The sequence below is a fragment of the Cervus canadensis genome, chromosome 5 (genome assembly GCF_019320065.1).
Source record: "Cervus canadensis isolate Bull #8, Minnesota chromosome 5, ASM1932006v1, whole genome shotgun sequence".
Taxonomy (NCBI): Eukaryota; Metazoa; Chordata; class Mammalia; order Artiodactyla; family Cervidae; genus Cervus; species Cervus canadensis.
Window position 1 is genome coordinate 42243730 of NC_057390.1, and position 20497 is coordinate 42264226.

Consider the following 20497-nt stretch of genomic DNA (forward strand, 5'->3'; position numbering starts at 1 on the left):
ATGCCTCCTCCAGGGGGATCTTCCTGACCCAGGGATCGACCTGCATCTCCTGCATTGCAGGCGGATTCTTTACTGCTGAGTCACTAGGGAAACCCCAATACTTACTTACATTTCCTAATGTGGAAAAAAACAAAACAAGGAAAATCTACCCTCTACTTATATATCCCAGCAACTTCATTGTTAATTTAGTTCTACAGACTAGATCTGTCTAAAATTGAGAAAGGTGTATGGTCAGCCACTGGAATCACATTTAAAGTTCGGGTTATAATATTTTTGAAACTCACAAAAATACTCCTGTTAGTGACAGCTAAAGCTCTTACACATTGTCAACCTCATGATTTGGGATTGCAATTACTTTCTCAGGTGGGGTTACCCAGGGGCCTCCATTTCCCAAATTCTCAAGGACAATCCCTCAGGTTTCCCAGTGATGGAGTGAATGTCCTCTGTCTTTGCACATGGTGAGAGTTTCCTCACAGAGCCTGTCCACTTCTAAGCCCTTGCCTCTTCCTCAGTACACTGTCAAACAAGAACAAGTCACAAAAAAGGCTTGGAATAGGACAGATATCCACAGCAGAGCATCCAGACTAAGGCCACAGGCAGCCTCGACTGCGGAAACATGTAACACAGTTGTCTGTATATGTTAGTGGGACGTTTCCCACTGTTTGTGCTTAGTCACTCATTCGTGTCTGACTCTTTCCCACCCCACGGGCTGTAGCCCGCCAGGCTCCTCTGTCCATGTGGATTCTCCAGGCAAGAATACTGGAGTGGGTTGCCATGCCCTTCTCCAGGGGATCTTCCCAACCCATGGATCAAACCCATGTCTCCCACATTGCAGGTGGATTCTTTACCTTCTGAGCCACCAGGGAAGCCCAAACTTTTAAGTGAAAGTGAAAGTGTTAGTCGCTCAGTTGTGTCTGACTCTTTGCCACTCTACAGACTATAGCCCACCAGGCTCCTCTGTCCATAGAATTCTCCAGATAAGAATACTGGAGTAGGTTGCCATTCCCTTCTCCAGAGGATATTCCCAACCCAGGGATCAAACCCAGGTCTCTTGCACTGCAGGCAGATTCTTTACCATCTGAACCACCAGGGAATGCTACTAATACTTATTGGTATGTAGGCCATGAGTGGTTCCCAAACCTGCTGTTCCCTCTCAGTCTCTTGTATTGGATTTTTCTCTGTACCTGTTTCCTGGATTGCCGGCTATTCCCATACAATCTCTCACAGGGATCTCAAATTCAACATGTTCCAAATTGACTTAATCATTCTTTACCTATCCAGATCTGCTCTTGGCCCTGTAGTTCTGTCTTGATGGATAAAATACTGAACCATCCCACTGCCCAAACTACAACCTTGGGAATCCTGGTTGACACATCCATCTGGCTTACCCTGGATCATCCATCTAAGACCAACTCTTGTTGATTTTACTGCATAAATATTCCTTATACCTGTTCTCCCCCTGAATTCTTTGTCACTTCTCTGACTCAGCTCTTCATTATTTCCTCAGTAGTTTGCAACAGCTTCCTTACTAATCTCTCTTCCAGGGTTTCTCAGAGGAGATGCTATTGGCATTTTGGGAAATATAGGTGTTCATTTGTGCAAGATGGTTCCAGCATCTAATGGTTGCATGCATGAAATGTCAATGGTGCCATCTAATTGTAAGAACCAATCTCTCCTCCCACAAGTGGTGATAGAAAGGAGTTAATGTTGATCAGAAACCCAAGAATACCAAGGGCAAAATAGAGCCACAGGAACCATCAAAGCTGATCTGAGCCAAATCTAAAAGTGGGAACGTGTACCCTTGATGGGGATCCTAGGGTAGGAATGCAGTTCCCTCCAGGAGTTTTAGATGTAGCAGACACTGCATCTCTACCCCATGCCTTGTCCTTCTTTGTCTTTGCCTTTCAGATTTTCTTCTTCTTACTCTACACATTATCCTCAGAGATTGTTTTCACTTGCAAGATCCAAGTGTCATGGAAATGCTGATTTCTACCAGACACACAACTCTAGCCAAGATACCTCTTTTGACCTTGAAATTTTGTATATATTGAAATTTTGTATATAAAAAAAAGTGGCCATTCAAATCAGTTCAGAAAGGTAAACTATTCAACAAATTGTATCCATACATACAGAAGGAAATTGAGATAGATCCTTAACCAATTATAGAAGTATGTTCCTGATGGTTAAAAAAATTAATATAAAAATTATGAAACTATAGAATAAACTTAAAGGTATATATATTTGAAGATTCCAGTTTGATGGTGACATAGGGAGATCCTGAATTTACCTCTTCCCACAGACACACTGAGTCTATAACTACATGTGGAACAGTTTCCTCTGGGAAAAACCTAAAGCCTGGTTAAGTGACAACTACACACTGGCAAATGAGAAGAAAACCACATCGAAGTGAGTAGGAGAGGCTGGCATACAATCTGATTATAAACCCCATCCCCAGTTATAACTCACAATCAAGAGAGAATTCAAAACCTGGAACTTCTCCCTGAAGAGTGAAGGGTTTGAACCCTATATTGGTCACCCCACCTTTTAAGACCTGCACCAGAGAGATAAGCCCCCAAAACATCTAGCTTTGAAAACTAAAGTCTGAGATCTTTGACCCATTTCACCCTTTTCTCCCACCCACCCACCCAGCAACAATTGGACTTAGTAAATACACATCTTATCTATCCCAAGGAAAATTCACACATATGCACACACAAGAATGTTCATTGCAGAAATGCTTCTTAGAGCAAAGAGTAGAAAGAAACTTGATGGTTAAGTATAGTGTGATATATCAGGGGCTAAATATACTGTGGTTTGCTCTATCTTAAGACATTACAAAATAGATTACAAACTTATATATGTACAGATGTGGACATTCAGTGAGAAAGTGTAGGTTCAAAAGTAAAGCAATATTGGCAATTCCCCAGTGGTCCAGTGTCTTGATTCTGCACTTTCACTGCTGAGGGCCCAGATTCAATCCCTGGTCATGGTACTAAGATCTCCCCACAAAAAAAAAAAAAAGAAGAAGAAGAAGAAGAAAGAAAGAAAGAAAGTAAAGAAAAGAAAGAAAAAGCAAAATAGTAATGGGGAGATCTTAGTTTCCTCACCAGGGATCTAATCTGAGCCCTCAGCAGTGAAAATGCGGAGTCCAAGCCACTGGACCACCAAGGAATTCTCAATATATAAAAAAATAAGCAGGGCTATAAGAACTACTTGCCTTTTAAAGGAAAGGAAATATTTGGTAACATGTGGCAAAGGGTGAGTAGTCATGAAGGAGTTAAACCTTTAACTTTTTTTGAAAGTGTGGGGTCCTAACCACTGAACTGCAAGGGAATTCCCATTTTTAACTTTTTGAGAGTTTTGTTACAATGCACACCCTCAATATTAATATAAAACTTTAAAATAATAGAATATACCAGACAATAACCCTCCCCTTTCTTCTTCAGGAAAGGAAGCAAACCATGAGAATGAAGAACAAAACATAAGTAATTGCACCAGAAAGGAACCCTTCACCTAGCATTCTTTCCCTTCTATCCTTCCCAAAGGCAGAGAAGAGCAATCAGCTGCAAACACTAGCCCCACCAGGTGGTTCTACTGACCAGTTTCACACTCAGAAGAAAGGAGTACAACTCATCATGGTTTTTGAAGCCTGACACTATTTTGAAACACTTCTCTGGTAACATTCGATAGAAATGGTCTCTGGAAGTGTAGACTCTGCCCTTTACCTTTGTTGAAACTAGGAATTTTATTCCTGTTTCATTGATGGAGAGATTTCTCCCACTCTCCACCCAACAGTCCTTCAGAAGAATATATTTCCTTAAAAATTTTTTTTGTTTAATTTGTGTATTTATTTTCAGAAGAATATTTCTTATAATTACATTCCACAAGTTTAACAAAGCACTTTGGAATCCATTAAGTAATATTTCTTAGAGAAAGCTTAAGCCACAAACCTCCTAATTAGTACCACCCCACCAATGGCAACACACTCCAGTATTCTTGTCTGGAGAACTCCATGGATGGAGGAGCCTGGCAGGCTACAGTTCATGCTATTGTCTAAGAGTCGGACACAACTGAGCAACTTCACTTCTTCACTTCACTACCCAATCAGAAGCCATTATCATCCAACTGATATCAGGCCCCTAATTCTTTAGCTACTCTAACATACAAGAACCAGCTCCCCAGTTGGTGGAGCTCTTCTCTGTGATTATGATATTAGCAAGTTGATGCTACCTCAAGTGGAATGAACGTATATGACTTAAGTATAGATTTGAAGTTATTGTTAATTCTGCTTTGTGTCAGGGGTAGTGTCAATGGAGATTTTTAATGCTCAAAACAGTAATAATTATGTTGTATCATTGTGCTTCTTAGATATCTAAGTAAAGTTAGTGAGTTGGTAGTTTGAGTGTTAAGCACAATAAAATGATCTGACCTAGAGATAGGATCTTTGTATGGCTGTTAGAATAATTGATGCCATCCTGGGCCCATAGAGTTCCTCCAGTTCTTCCACTGACCCTACTCAGGACTCTACTTTGTGGCAGATTACTTATCTGTTATCAAGGGCTTTGTAGTTAATACATATTGTTTAATAAACAGGTGACTGAGCATAGCACACACTCCACAGGACCAGGTGACTTCTATGTTCTGTTAGTACCCAAACAATGATGAGACCTTTGCTGACATAATCCTGGCACCCATGAGACTGGTTACTCATTCATAAATCTTGACATCGGAATGCATATCTTATTTCCAAGCATGTACTCCTATACCCTAGGTTGACTATAAAACAGTCCCAATGGCTTCTAGTTGGTGTGGAATGCATTTGCGAATGCTTTCCTATTATCCCACCCTGATCCCACCCTGTGAGTATGTTACCCTATAATAAATTGATCCATTGGTTATATGCAGCTGCCTTCCTCATTTTTCAATCTCAAGATGCCCTCTCACTTTGGTGGGCACTTTTTGTTCCCTCCATCCTCCAACAGCCCTCTTCTGAGAAAATAAAACACAAGATTAAAGTAATATTTTGAGATATTGGTGCTTTTCTCCTCTGTGTATTTTCCTTTATTTATTTATTTTCAGAACTTTCCCCTAGCCATCTCCATCCCAGAAGTTGGTCCAGTTTAATTTTCTCAGGGAAGGAGAGCAATAGCAGAAAATATCCTAATAGTCTCTGGCTAAAACTCAAGCTCACTAAGAAGATTAAGTGAGATGCCTCTGAGGGTAAACACCACAATAGAGGGAGTGCCTTTTAGTCTAAAGTCATAATTAAAAGTTCCTTTGGGCGGGGTGGGGCTGGGAGGAAGCTAGGAGTCTGGAGTTAGGAAGGTTCCAGAAGGGAATGGTTGGTCCCCAAGTCCAAGACCCAGAGCATCAGGTAGGTCCTGAAGAGGGTCTGCTGATGATGCTATCTGGGCAGAGTTGTTGACTGAGTGGGGAAAGGAAAGGGCAGTAAGACTCCAGAGAGATCTTAGGGGACCCAAGTCTAGTGAATAGGCAGTGGTATCACAGAGATGGCCCAGAGGAGGCAGAGAAATATGAGGTGGGGTAGGGATGAACTAAAACATACTGGGATTAAATTTCCACTCTTCCTATGGAACAATGGCTTTGCTCGTGATGGTGGAGCTCCAAATAGAAATTGAAGTAAATCTAGATGAAGTTATATTTCTTTAATATGAATCTGAGGACTGAGAGTCCTCTCTGAGACACAGATAACATCTTGTTCTTATCAATACTACACAGAAATGCAGAAATAAATACTACACAGTAATACAGAAGAAATGAAGGGGAGGAGGAGAGAAAATCTTGAGACACCAATGAGAGAGAACAATCTTAAGGACCAAATTGATGCGCAGGGGAGGCAGGACCGGGGCGGGGTCGGGGGAAGAAGGAAATGGCATCTATGATGAGCCTCAGGTTTCTTGCCTGGGGCCGTGGTAGTAAAAGTTGGGGTCATTTACTAGAGCTTGGAACACATGAATGAGAGAGGCTATATGAGCCTGGGAGATTGAGTGAAGGCACCTAATTCTCTCTCCTACTCATCTTTATAAAGTAGGGACAACACTACACACCACAGGGCCCCGTTGATTTCACAAAGACCTATTAGAATGCTATGGGCTAGAGTTGATAACTGAGGAGAGGCTAACAGTTGAGAAGAACAACAGGTGATGGAGAACATTAGACAGGAAGGAAATCTTTAAAATGAAATTTAAAAAACTTAAATTTAAGATGAAATTTTAAAAATTCTCTCTAAGTGAATAGATCAGAGCCAGAGACATTCCTTCTGTTTGACACTACTGCTTCGTATCCACATCATGGCTCACCTTCATTAGATCTCCATCACCTGTAAAATGAGGATCACAGTGTGGTCCCAAGACAAGAAAGGGGCAGGGCACAACATTTGAAAGGATGACATGGTCCAAGGACAAGACACAAACTGATTAGAACCAACTAGGTCCAAGATGGTGTACCAGTGGACTTACCCTAGACCTGGAGACTCAGTGTTTGCTCATTTTAATACATCAGCAAGCTAAATGACACACCCACAGGTGTCATGACAGTTCTAAGACTGAACATAAGGTCAAAATGTGGATGGTGGCCCAATTTCTGGAAATCCCCAACCCTTTCTCAAAATGGCTAGAATATTCCTCCCACTCATTAGCCTATGAAATTACTCACCCCTGTAAAAACGAACAACTCCATACCCTATTGCTTCTCTTGACTTCCAAAATGGTCTACATTCTGTCTCTGGAGTGTGTTTCCTCACTGAATTAACCTTCTTTCACTTTAGTATGGCGTGCTCTTGAATTTTTTCCTGTGTGCAGCCAAGATCCCACACTGATTAGTGCCCAGAGAGGACTGGATGCTGCAGGGGGACAGAGGCAGGAGAGACATGAGGTGTGGGTGAGGGGTTGGTGCCTTGCAGATGGTTGGGGGATAGCTGTGGGGGAGGGAGTTCAGAGATCGTCTATGACCTAGGAAAATCAGGGTGGTTCAGGACTGAGACTGCCACATCAGCCCCCTCCCTGGGCCCTGGAGAGCATTATCAGACTTAGGGCAGCCCCAGGATGGCAGCATTCTTTGAGAGGAGGGCACAGGACTCACAAGGCAGGCCCTCACCACAGGGTCCTCAGCGTAGACAGGAAAAGAGAAAGAGGAGATCATTGGCTTCAATGATCTCTGAGCTAAAGGGCACCCAATCTGACCCTGGACTATTTCTTCTTCTGGCTAATGTCATAGTGGAGTCACTAGACTTTTCTCCAAAGTAACTGGCAGGGCTTTGAGGGTAAAAGCTCTTGTTCTTGCACCTCCTCTGTATTCCAAAGCCCCAACAAGGCATGGCAAGGAAACAGTGCTGGGTAAAGATACAGGTCTCACCCAAATAGCTAGAAAGGCTAGTTTATGTAATAATAAAAATTCAGGACAGAGGGACTGTCACAGAAAGTGGAGAAAAGGTGGTGGGCTTCACTGGTGACTCAGATGGTAAAGAATCTGCCTGCAATGCAGGAGACCTAGGTCCAGTCCCTGAGTTGGAAAGATCCCCTGGAGAAGGAAATGGCAACCCACTCCAGTATTCTTGCCTGGGAAATCCCACAGATAGAAGGAGCCTGGTGAGCTATAGTCCATGGGTTCACAGAGTCAGACACAAGTGAGTGACTAACACTTTTCTCATATAAAGCATGGCCTTGAAGACACCGGCTGGCATTAATCATCTATTTGTAGGCCATCTTGAGACACTGCTGCACCTTAGTAATGATTCATGAAAGGGAAACTGCTACCAAAAATGATATTTAGAGGAGATCATGATAGCAGGGCAATAGGACATGGAATTCATCTCTCCACACAAATGCACCAAGAATACATCTACAAATGGAATAATTCTCACAAAGCACCAGCTGAACACTAGCAGAGGACCTGAGAGACCTCAAAGGACAGGAAAGATCCCCATGTGACTGGGTAGGATGAAAGAAAGAAGAGGAAAAGAAGAGAGGAAGCAGGATGAGACTGGTTCTCGGGGTAGGGGGATCTGAAGGAGAGGTTCCCACATCTGGGGAACTCCCTTCACCAGGAGGAAGATCAATTGGTACAGAAGGAGAACTTAGGGGGCCATCAGAGGAGAGTTCAGTAAGCGATCTGTGGCATGCAAGACAGAGTCAGACTTACACAGACAGTCTATGTCACAGCCCTGTGCACTCTACCCTGAGACATGTGTCTGCAACTGTGAGTGGGGATTGGGGGCTGGAACCTGGGGTTGGAGAGCAAACCTGGGAAGGGCTGTGAGGAGACAGCCTAAAGGAGTGGAAGTGAGGAAATTTGCAACTAGGAATGTTTCTGAAGAAAACTTGATCTGCCATAGAAGCAAAAAGTGAAGTGTTAGTAACTCAGTCATGTCTGACTCTTTGCATCCCCATGGACTGTAGCCTGCCAGGCTCCTCTGTCCGTAGAATTCTCCAGGCAAGAATACTGGTGTGGGTGGCCAGCACCACTGCTAAGTGAGGCATGAGGGGCAGGGTCGCCGTTGCAGCCTCTCTTCCCACATGGTAGCCTGGCCTCATGGGCACTGGCAGGGTCCCCTCCCAGGTCTGGCTCTCTCAGGCCCACAGTCTCTGGCTCCCTTACATGACTTATTGTCACTGGGACCAGCCCTCTCACGCCTGTGGCTCCTGGCTTCCCTGCACACCCCAAAACACCAGGGCCGGCTCTTTTGCACCAATGGCTGGGCACTAGGAAAGACCCCTGCTGGGGATGATTTTCTCTCACCCATAACTGCTGACCTTCCTACATGCCTGTCAGCACTAGGGCCAGCTCTCTTATGCCCATGGCCAAGCACTGGGAATGACCCCAAACAACATACAAGGGACTCCCCAGAAGATTATCAGCTGAGTTTTCAGCAGGAAGTCTGTGGATCAGAAGGGAGTGACATGATATGTTTAACTTGATGAAAGGGATAAAATTACAATCAAGAATACTCTATCAGCAAAGATTTGACAAAGAAATCAAAAGCTTTACAGAAAAGCGAAAGCTGGAATTCAGCACCATCAAACCAGCTTTACAACAAATGCTACAGGAACTTCTCTAGGCAGAGGAACAAAAATAGATCACAACTAGAAACAAGAAAATCACAAATGGGAAACCTCACTGGTAAAACAAAACCTAAAGTAAAAGCAGGAAATCATCCATACACAAATATGACATCAAAACTAGCAACCATAAGAAGAAGCAAGCACAAATGCAGGAAATGGGAAATTGAGAGGCCAGCAATTTAAACTTGAATATATATATAGTGGTTTCCCTGGTGGCTTAGTGGCAAAGAATCTGCCTACCGATGCAGAAGATGCAGGTTCGATCCCTGAGTCAGGAAGGTCCCCTGGAGAAGGAAATGGCAACCTCCTCCAGTATTCTTGCCTGGGAAATCCTATGGAAAGAAGAGCCTGGTGGGCTATAGTCCATGGGTCACAGAGTCTGATATGACTTAGTGACTAAACAACAACAGTGACACCATATATGTGTGTGTATATATATATGTATCTATATACACATATATACATATATATATGTATATATATATGTATATACATGTATATATGAATATGTGTGTATATATATATATATATAGAGAGAGAGAGAGAGAGAGAGACTGCTAACCAAAATCTCAGGGGAAATGCAAATTAAAAGCTATGATAGATACACACAAAAATAAGAAAGCAACTCAACCACAACACTAAAGATGGTTATCAAACCACAAGAGAGGAGAACAAAAGAGGAAGGAAAGAAGAAAAGACCTACAAAAACAAACTGAAAATAATTAAGAAAATGGCAATAGAAATACACATATCAAAAATTACTTTAAATGTAAATGGATAAATGGATTAAATGCTCCAGCCAAAAGACATAGATTGGCTGAATGGATACAAAAACAGACTGAAAGTTGGAAAAGGATACTTCATGCAAATGGAAATCAAAAGAAAACTGGAATAGCAATAGTTGTATCAGAAAATAGACTTTAAATAAAGACTGCTACAGGAGACAAGGAAAGACACTACCTAATGATCAAGGGTTCAATCCAAGAAGAAGACATACCATTGTAAATATATATGCATCTGACAAAGGAGAACCTCAATATATAAGGCACATGCAAACAACCATTATAAGGGGAAATCAATATTAACACCCAATAGTGGGTGACTTTAACACTCCACTTAATCAATGGACAGTTGATCCAGTCAGAAAATAGATAAGAAAACACTAGCCTTAAATGACACATTAGACCAGATAGACTTAATTGATGTTTACTGGAGCATTCCATCCAAAAGCAGCAGAATACACTGTCTTCCCAGGTGTACATGGAACTACCTCCAAGACAGATCACATCTTGGGTCACAAATCAAGCCCTGGTAAATTTAGGAAAATTGAAAACATCATGCATCTATTCTAACCACCATGACATGAAATTAGAAATCAATTAGAGGGGGGAAACTGTTTTTAAAAAAAGCACACACATTCACATGGAGGCTAAACAATATGTTCTAAATAACCAATGGATCATTGAGGAAATCAAAGAGGAAATTTAAAAATACCTAGAGACAAATGACAATAGAAAATTATCCAAAACCTATGGGATAGAGCAAAAGCAGTTCTAAGAGGGAAGTTTATAGCAATATAACCTTACCTCAAGAAACGAGAAAAATCTCAAATAGACAATATAACGTTATACCTAAAGCAACCAGAGAAAGAAAAAACAAAACCCCAAGTTAATAGAGGAAAAGGAATCATAAAAATCAAGGCAGAAAAAAATGAAATAGAGACAAAGAAAACAATAGTAAAGATTAATGAAAATAAAAGGTGGTTCTTTAAGAAAATAAACAAAAGTGATAAATCTTTATCAAGTCTCAGCAAGGAAAAAAGGCAAAAGATGCAAATAAATAAAATTAGAAATAAAAAAGGAAAAATTGCAAAAGACAGTACAGAAATATAAAGGATCATAAGAGATTACCACAGGCAACTATATGCTAATAAAATGGACAACCTAGGAGATTGAACAAATACTTAGAAAAGTATGGTTTTCTAAGACTGAACCAGGATGAAATAGAAAATATGAGCAGACAACCACAAGTACTGAAATTGAAACTGTGATTAAAAAACAAAAACCCAGGACCAGATGGCTTCAAAGACAAATTCTATTAAACATTTAGAGAAGAGTTAACACCTATTCTTCTGAAAATATTCCAAAATATTGCAGAGGAAGGAACACTCTGATGTTCATTCTATGAGATGACCATCACCTGGATACCAAAACCAGAGAAGAATATCACAAAAAAGAAAATTACAGGCCATTATCACTGATGAACATAGACACAAAAGTCCTCAACAAATTATTAGCAAACTGAAACCAACAGCACATTAAAAGGATCATAGCCCATAATCAAGTGTGATTTACCCCAGAGATGCAAAGATTCTTAAGCATATGTAAATCAGTCAATGTGATACACCACATTAACAACCTACAGGATAAATACCACATGATCATTTCAGTAGATGCAGAAAAAACTTTTGACAAAATTCAACACTCATTTATGATAAAAAAATTACTCTCCAGAAAGTGGGCACAGAGGGAACTTACCTCAATATTATAAATACAATATGAAAAACACACAGCAAACATCAATCTCAGTGGTGAAAAACAGAAAGCATCTCCTCTACAACTAGGAACAAGACAAGGATGTCCACCCTCACCACTTTTATTCAACATCGTTTTGGAAGTCCTAGCCATAGCAATCAGAGAAGAAAAAGAAATGAAAGTAATCTAAATCAGAAAAGAAGAAGTAAAATTGTCAATGTTTGCAGATAAGGTGATACTATACAAAGAAAATCCTAAAAATGCTGTCAGAAAACTACTAGAGCTCATCAATGAATTTGGTAAAGTTGCCAGATATAAAATCTATACACAGAACTCTCTTGCACACCTATGCACTAACAACAAAAGATCAGAAAGAGAAATTAAGAAAACAATCCCATTTCCCATAACAGCAAAAAGAATAAATTACCTAGGAATAAACCTACCTCAGGAGGCAAAAGACTTGTACTCAGAAAATTGTAAGATACCAATGAAAGAAATCAAAGATGATGTCCATCAATGGAGGAATGGATAAAGAAGACGTGGTACATGTATACCATGGAACATACTCAGCCATAAAAAAAGAACAAAATAATGCCATTTTCAGCAACATGGATGAACATAGAGACTGCCATACTGAGTGAAGTAAGTCAGACAAAGACAAATATATAATATCACTTTTATGTGGAATCTTACAAATGGTACAAATAAACCTATTTACAAAACAGAAATTGGGTCACAGATGTATAAAATAAACTTATGATTATGAAGGGGGTAAGGGGGGTAAAGGGATAAACTAGAATATAGGGATTGACATATACACACTACTCTACATAAAAGACAGCTAATAATAACCTACCATATAACACAGGAAATTCTATATGGTGCTCTGTAAGATGATGCTGTGAAAGTGCTGCACTCAATATGCCTGCAAATTTGGAAAATTCGGAAGTGGCCACAGGACTAGAAAAGGTCAGTTTTCATTCCAATCCCAAAGAAAGGCAATGCCAAAGAATGCTCAAACTACTGCACAATTGCCCTCATCTCACCTTCTAGTAAAGTAATGCTCAAATTCTCCAAGCCAGGCTTCAGCAATACATGAACTGTGAACTTCCAGATGTTCAAGCTGGTTTTAGAAAAGGCAGAGGAACCAGAGATCAAGTTGCCAACATCTGCTGGATCATCGAAAAAGCAAGAGAATTCCAGAAAAACATCTATTTCTGCTTTATTGACTATGCCAAAGACTTTGACTGTGTGGATCACAATAAACTGGAAAATTCTTCAAGAGATGGGAATACCAGACCACCTGACCTGCCTCTTGAGAAATCTGTATGCAGGTCAGGAAGCAACAGTTAGAACTGGACATGGAATAACAGACTGATTCCAAATAGGAAAAGGAGTACGTCAAGGCTGTATATTGTCACCCTGCTTATTTAACTTACATGCAGTACATCATGAGAAATGCTGGGCTGGAAGAAGCACAAGCTGGAATCAAGATTGCTGGGGGAAATATCAATAACCTCAGATATGCAGATGATACCACCCTTATGGCAGAAAGTGAAGAAGAACTAAAGAGCCTCTTGATGAAAGTGAAAGAGGAGAGTGAAAAAGTTGGCTTAAAACTCAACATTCAGAAAACTAAGATCATGGCATCTGGTCCCATCACTTCATGGGAAATAGATGGGGAGACAGTGGAAACAGTGGCTGACTTTATTTTGGGGGGCTCCAAAATCACTGCAGATGGTGATTGCAGCCATGAAATTAAAAGACACTTACTCCTTGGAAGGAAGGTTATGACTAACCTAGACAGCATATTAAAAAGCAGAGACATTACTTTGTTCAACAAAGGTCCGTCTAGTCAAGGCTATGGTTTTTCCAGTAGTCATGTATGGATGTGAGAGTTGGACTATAAAGAAAGCTGAGTGCCGAAAAATTGATGCTTTTGAACTGTGGTGTTGGAGAAGACTCTTGAGAGTCCCTTGGGCTGCAAGGAGATCCAACCAGTCCATCCTAAAGCAGATCAGTCCTGGGTGTTCATTGGAAGGACTGCTGTTGAAGCTGCAACTCCAATACTTTGGCCACCTGATGTGAAGAGCTGACTTGTTTGAAAAGACCCTGATGCTGGGAAAGAAGGCAGGAGGAGAAGGGACGACAGAGGATGAGATGGTTGGATGGCATCACCGACTCAATGGACATGAGTTTGGGTAAACTCCGGGAGTTGGTGGTGGACATGGAGGCCTGGCATGCTGCAGTCCATGGGGTCGCAAAGAGTCGGACATGACTGAGCAACTGAACTGAACTGAATGACCTATATTGCAGTGTCCTTGGTGACTCAACGGTATAGAATCCGCCTGCAAAAGCAGGAGATGCAGGAGACATGGGTTCAATCCCTGGGCCAGGAAGATCCCCCCGAGAAGGAAATGACAACCTACTCCACTATTCTTGCCTAGGAAATTCCATGTACAGAAGGGCCTGGCAGTTTATGGCTATGAGACTGCAAAAAAGTTGGACACAACTTAGTGACCAAACAGCAGCATCAATGACCTATGTGGGAATAGAATCTAAAAGAGAGTAGATATATGAACACATGACTGAGTCACTTTGCTGTACAGAAGAAACATACTATTGTAAATGAACTATAGTTCAACAGTAAATTAATTAAAATGTCAAAAATGAAATTAGCATTCAATTTTTCCCTTCCTCCTAGCTGCAGCAGAAGGTAGGTGAAAATCTGCCATTTTAGAGCCCTGGGTAGTCAGATTCTTGCTTTCTCAACTCATGTTTCCCCCACTATAGAAGGCTGGCAATGGGACTGGACATGAGTAATTAGGGGACAAAGACAGAGTCTCCTGACTTGGCACTTGTCTCTGACAAAGCCTCCTTGAGAAGTGGATAACTGAAGCTGAGTCTTTTACTTGTGATACGCTTGTGGGTTCTTCAGAGCTTCCCTGCCCATCCCTCTGACCACAGGCCCTGTGATGTGGGCAGTTCCTTCTGTCCCTTTGGATGTCATCCCCCTGGGGCCCTCGTGTGCTCATGGCCCATTCTGCATCACATCTGACTGTTGGGGTCCCTTCAACCTCCAAGACTCAGCTCTCAGCAGGGCTTAAAACCTCTTTAGTTAGGTTGTTCTGCCTTTTCATTGTCTGTGAAACACTCACACATCCTTACTCTGACAAATTCTGGGAGTCCAGTTCAGTTTTGGGGCAACATATTCTGTCCTGATGTCCAGGTTCCCTTGTTGTTAAGTAGCTAAGTCATGTCTGACTCTTTGTGGCCCCATGGATTGTAGCCTGCTAAGCTCCTCTATCCATGGATTTCCCAAGCAAAAATACTGGAGTGGGTTGCCATTTCCTTCTCCAGAGGATCTTCCCAACTCAGGGATCAAACTAGCATCTCCTGCATTGCAGGCATATTCTTTACCACTGAGCCACCAAGGAAGCTCGTTAGCTATTTCAAAATATCCTGTACCCTCTCTGGCCTTTGCAAACACAGTGCAAGGTCTTCTACTGCAACCATAGAAGTCCTCTCATTATGCCTGAGGGACAGAGGCTGCTTCTAGATCCTCCCTGAAAGGGAGTAGGAACTTGGCAGTAGCAACCTCCAGATAAATCTTTTCGAAATTCTTCTTCCTCTCTCCTCTCTAGATACAGGCTTTTCTATATTCTCAAGTAGGCAACAGTGCTTGAGGACCATAGAACCAGATCTGGAAATTTCCTTTGTGAATTCTGCACATTGTGAGCTGGCCTTTACCCAAACTTGCCCACATCTCAGTTGAGACTGAGTCAGGAAAAACCCCATCTAACATGTCTTTGACATGAAGCTCTAGTAGCATGAGATGTCAGTTCAGAGGTTCTCAATATGCTCACTTGTTTGCTCCCTCATCTCTCACACAGCACCTGTTCTTTGAGTCAGACACCTGGAAAAACCCCAGAGACTGTCCAACTTAACTGGACAGTCAAGTATCCTTTACTGCATTCAATTTGGATTGCTTCATCAGGTTTTAGGTGCAGCTACTGACTGGGACTGGGGCTTCCCTGGTAGCTCAGTGGTAAAGAATATGCCTGCTGATACAGGAGACATGGGTTCAATCCCTGAGTTGGGAAGATCTCCTGGAGAAGGAAATGGCAACCTCCTCCAGTATTCTTGCCTGGGAAAACCCTGGACAGAGAAGCCTGATGGGCTACAGTCCATGGGATTGCAAAAGAATCGGACACGACTGAGTGACTAAAAACAACAACAACAATTGATTGGGACTAAATTCAGCAGCATATGGAAGCAGTCAAGATGGCTCCGCAAATTTGGGGTGCAAATGTGAGCAACTCTCTTTTTTCCACTGGCATAGCAAGTAACCTCCAACCACTCTGCCTTTCCTTGAGGTCACACTCCTCACCTGAGATGATCTGAGAAGGTCCAGGATGTACGAGGGAGAGAGCAATGGGATCCACTGTCCTCCCAATGCTGCCACGTGGTGGCAGCTGTTGAAGGTCCTGCAGCCTTCCACAAAGGGGCTTTTGTCTGTGTCCCCACAGAGCCACTCAGGTTCTCTGAAGGAGGATGAACCCATTCCTTCATCAGTAACCTCAGCCGGGGTGACCCTCCCACTGGAGCTCACAAGGTTGCAGCTTAGCTGAGTTCTGCTGCCAGTTTTCTTTCACAGCTCCTATTTGGGAGCCAGTTGGCCCCAGGATCCCCAGGGCAGCACAGGCTACCAGGAATCCCAACAAGTGTTTGTTTTCAACTCAAAACACAGTGTCCTGTTACCATCTCCTCTTCACGGACAACCAAGATACTTGCCACTCATCTAGAATTCTGGAAAAAAGTAACCTCAGTAACTCTCTAGGGAATTTCAGCATGCCTAACTCTTCCCTTCCCCTTCCCTCCACTTAAAGTTAGCAGCTCATGGAGTTCAAATTGGTTTTCTGTCAGAATCTACAAACCAATAAGAAGTTGGTACTTTTCTCACTTAAGAAAGGGACTGCAAATGTAATTTTTAGATTTTCCTTAGACATCCCTCAAAGTGAGAGGTGCCTCAAAGTCACTCTGCCTGAAAGTAAAAGCCTGTCTCACATGCTTTAAGATCTGGAACTGTCTATGGCCCTGATTTTCAGAGCGGACCTCTGGGAGTGCGTTTGAAAACAGTGCCACAAGACTCTACAGCCATGGCCAAGACTAAGGTTTGAGACCTTTGCAGCAAGAAGAAGGAGGAGCTGCTGAAACAGCTAGAGGACCTAAAGGTGGAGCTGTCTCAGCTGCGTGTGGCTGAAGTGACAGGTGGCATGGCTTCCAAACTCTCCAAGATCCGAGTTGTTCATAAATCCATCGCCATCATTAACCAGACTCAGAAATAGAAATTCTATAAGGGCAAGAAGTACAAGCCCCTGCATCTGCGGCCTAGGAAAACATGTCCCATGGGCCGCTGACTCAACACGCATGAAGAGAGCCTGAAAGACCAAGAAACAGAGAGGCAGGAGTGGCTGTACCTGCTCCGGAAGCACACATCTGAGCACCCAGGGGGCAATGGAACAACAAACTGGCAAAAAGAAAAAGGACATGGTGCCACAGTCTGACCTCTCTGACCTAAGAAATTGATTTTAGGTTCAGAAGGCTTGTTCATGCGTGGCAATTAGTTTTTAAAGCTTCACGGGATAAAGGTTAGTCCCCATGGAGATGCAGAATGGGGAACCCAGTGTTTTTGAGGCAGGGATGTAGGTCATGGAGTGCTGGATGTTGCATCAGTGACTAAGCCACTTCTTACCTTTGCTCAGTAGGAGCAGGCACTGAGGGGACCAGAGGGCTCACAGGGTGAGGATGAGACAGTACATCTTACAATCTGGGATAACAACAGTTAACATCTTTGAACAGGGGTTATATGCCAAACCTTTTTGGGCTTACTTTGCACATGTTCTTTCTTATTTTCATGAGCAATCTATTTGGTGGATGTTTATCACCCCCATTTTACAGATGAGGAAAGTATCTCAGAGAAGTGAGCAGTCCAGTGTCACACAGCTATTAGTGGAGTTGGGATTTAAACTCACTTTTCAGGACTCTACAACTCTTTCTTTTCCCACTGTCCTATGTGGCCTCTCAAGAATATTATCCATCTTGGAAGATGGATGACAAGGAGAAGGCAGCTGGGAATGGATCTTGCAGGGCTCCTTGTGAGATTTAAAGTTTAGAAAAATGATAGGCTTGCCAATAAGGCAACAATGAAAATTATTGTCACCTACAGTCCCTTACAGAAAGAGTGGTGGAAGCCAAGGGCACAGACTAAATGTGACCACTTCACTTCCTTAGGAGTGGGTGGGCTTTTTATTAATTTGACATCCTCTTTCATGTCTCTGTAGTGTTTCCTCTGCTGCTTCCTTCCTGGAGTTACTTTCAGCCCCCACTCTGCTTCCCTTGGAGAAAGTCTGACCATCTCCTCTATGCAAGAAGGCCTTTCCTGATGGGTCCTCTAATATGCAGGTGGAGTTAGGAACTCTCTCATCTGTGTCCCCATTGTTCTTGTGCAGGCCCTAGAACAGCATGCATTATTCAAAGCACAGTCATTGTTTAGGCCTGGGGCTAAATGCAATGGCAGGGGAGTTATTTTTTACACAAGACAATAGCAGGTGCCAGGAATGTTCAGAGCCCCAACTATTCAAGAACAGGGAGGTCTGAAGGGAGTCTACATGGCCCAAAGGCAGTTATGTTAGAGGATGAAGCTGGAGCCAGGAACCTGGAACCTGGAGAGGATGAGAGAAGCAAGCACTAGCAAGTCAAGCTGGAAGGTGCAGTATCTAGTGAGGGCCCTGCCTGTAGATGGCTGGTCCTCAGTAAGCAGGTGATAAATCAGAGAGGAACTGATAAAGTATGATGAACAGCCTTTCTTAAGCCAAACCTGAGGCTGTATTCATCACAGGCAGTCGCTAACATGAAACTGGAGTCATAATTCTCCCAAGAGCTCATCATTGTCTTGAAACTTCTCCCTGTGTTTCCCGAATGACTTCCCCACAGGTTTGACCAAAGATCTGGACCACTTGAATTGATAAGCCACGCCAACCATCCTGGCCAGCCACACTCTGAGAAACACTTCTCTCTCTAGGTGCCTGCGTGCACAGCTAGAAATAGCTGAACCAAAATGACAGTTCAGTATAACTGAACTGCCTCGTTTGGGAATCAGCCTTTACTCCTGGTCATAAATCTACTTGTGCCCAACACTCCCTTTGTTTTTCTGGAAGTTGGGATTTCTTTGGTTAAGCCTCCAGGTCTTCCCTATTTCTGCATTTAATGAATTCATTTATTTTTCACCTAGCAGGTTTTAGGGCTGGTTAATGAGTGGTGGGGTTCTCTTTAACTGCCCAAGTGGGCCAAACTCGGACACTTTTCTTGCTATTTCCGGCTTTCAAGTCCCCAGAGTCTCAGTCTCTCCTCAACTCTGGAAATCGCCTTCCTTAGTACAGTTCCAGTCTGTGGAAATTTCTGCAGTACAATGCCTCAGGTTTTGTTTTGTTTATTCACCTATCTTCCCTTGGACAGTTATTTCAAAATGAGCTTATTCTTTTTAAAAAGAAATCTGTGTTGAAGTGTCAGGGAGAGAGATTTGCTTTTAAACATAGTTTCTTCTCTGGGATTTGTCTGAAACTTTTGGTAGATTTTGGGGTGGGGGATGGTTATGAACCCTAGAGAGACTTGCCAGAGGCTGTTTCAACCTCCTTTGGGTGAAGCTGTTATAAAGAGCTGCCAGGAGGGAACACTAATGAAAGGGAACTTAGAAGCCTCCCTTGGTGATTGACACCTGGGAAATTTTCAGGCTAGAGCAAATGAGTGTAGGGTCTGTGTGGCAAGAACAGGAATCTACAGTGACTCAACGGCTGACTCTGTTCCCAATAGCTCCTTGTGGTAATGACATCGCAGCTGCTTTATGGAATCATGAACCACAGAAAGTTTAACCCATAGGATCTCTGTATCGTTGATCCTGCTTGTGACGCCAATTGTCTTGCTATTCACACTGTCCGCACTGTTTGCTAAACCCAGGGTAGGCAAGGTGCGAGCTAAGAGGCTGGAAGGAGACTTGAGGAGCCGAACTGCAGACACATTCATTCTCCTCTGGCTGACACAGCAGCCGTAGTGGTGTTCACACTTTAGTCTCTCCTCTCATGGCTGACCACACAGACACAGCCCTGATGCCGCAGTAATGCTGACACTTTTTAGGTGGATCTCACATGTACGTACAGCATACAACCCGTGACCAAGCAGGAACCTCATAACACTCATGTGCAGTGCTATAAGTGATCTCAGCTGTTACATAAACCTCATGATGTGCGTGCACAGTGCTATAAATGAAGTCAGCTGTTATATGGTCATTATTTACAAAATGTAGGGAGAGAGAGCCTGAACACACTATCTTGGCTAATTTGCTCTCTCCCCACAATCTCCTTATGTGTTTGCCCACCATCCTTTGATCTTCCATCCATTGATCTAGCTATCCATCCATCTATCCATCCAGTAAATGAAGGCTGACCACTTACTGTGAGGCAGGCCCTGGACTAGGTACTAGGGTGGCAGGAGGAACGATTAGACACAGCACCAATGAATAAATACAGGTCACCTTTGCACATTTCACAGTAAGGATTCTTGTGTGGTAGAGGCCAAAAGACAGTGGGGAGGCGATGGAGAATAATTCACAGAAACCTCAGCATGCCATGTTTGGGTGGTTCACAGAGTGATTGTTAACTCCTTGTCCCCTGCTGAATCTCTAAAGCTTGGGCACAGCACTCTGCCTCCTCAACCTCTGCTGCCTCCTATGAAGTCACAGCTTTCAACCCGCTTCTCCATGGGGTCTAGACAGTGGGTAGCATTAGAGAGTCTGAGGTGCTTCCATCCCAGGTGAGATTAGAGAGA

The 20497-nt window shown here is 42.8% G+C and overlaps 1 non-coding gene and 1 pseudogene across 1 annotated transcript; one reads left to right on the top strand and one right to left on the bottom strand.

Annotated features, from left to right (window-relative positions):
* Positions 1–3504: 3504 nt before the first annotated feature.
* Positions 3505–3715, bottom strand: LOC122442819. The gene has a single exon (XR_006269797.1). It is a non-coding gene; the product is annotated as a small nucleolar RNA U3 (small nucleolar RNA).
* Positions 3716–16773: 13058 nt separating this feature from the next.
* On the top strand, positions 16774–17181 carry LOC122442474 (annotated as a pseudogene).
* The last annotated feature ends 3316 nt before the right edge of the window (positions 17182–20497 follow it).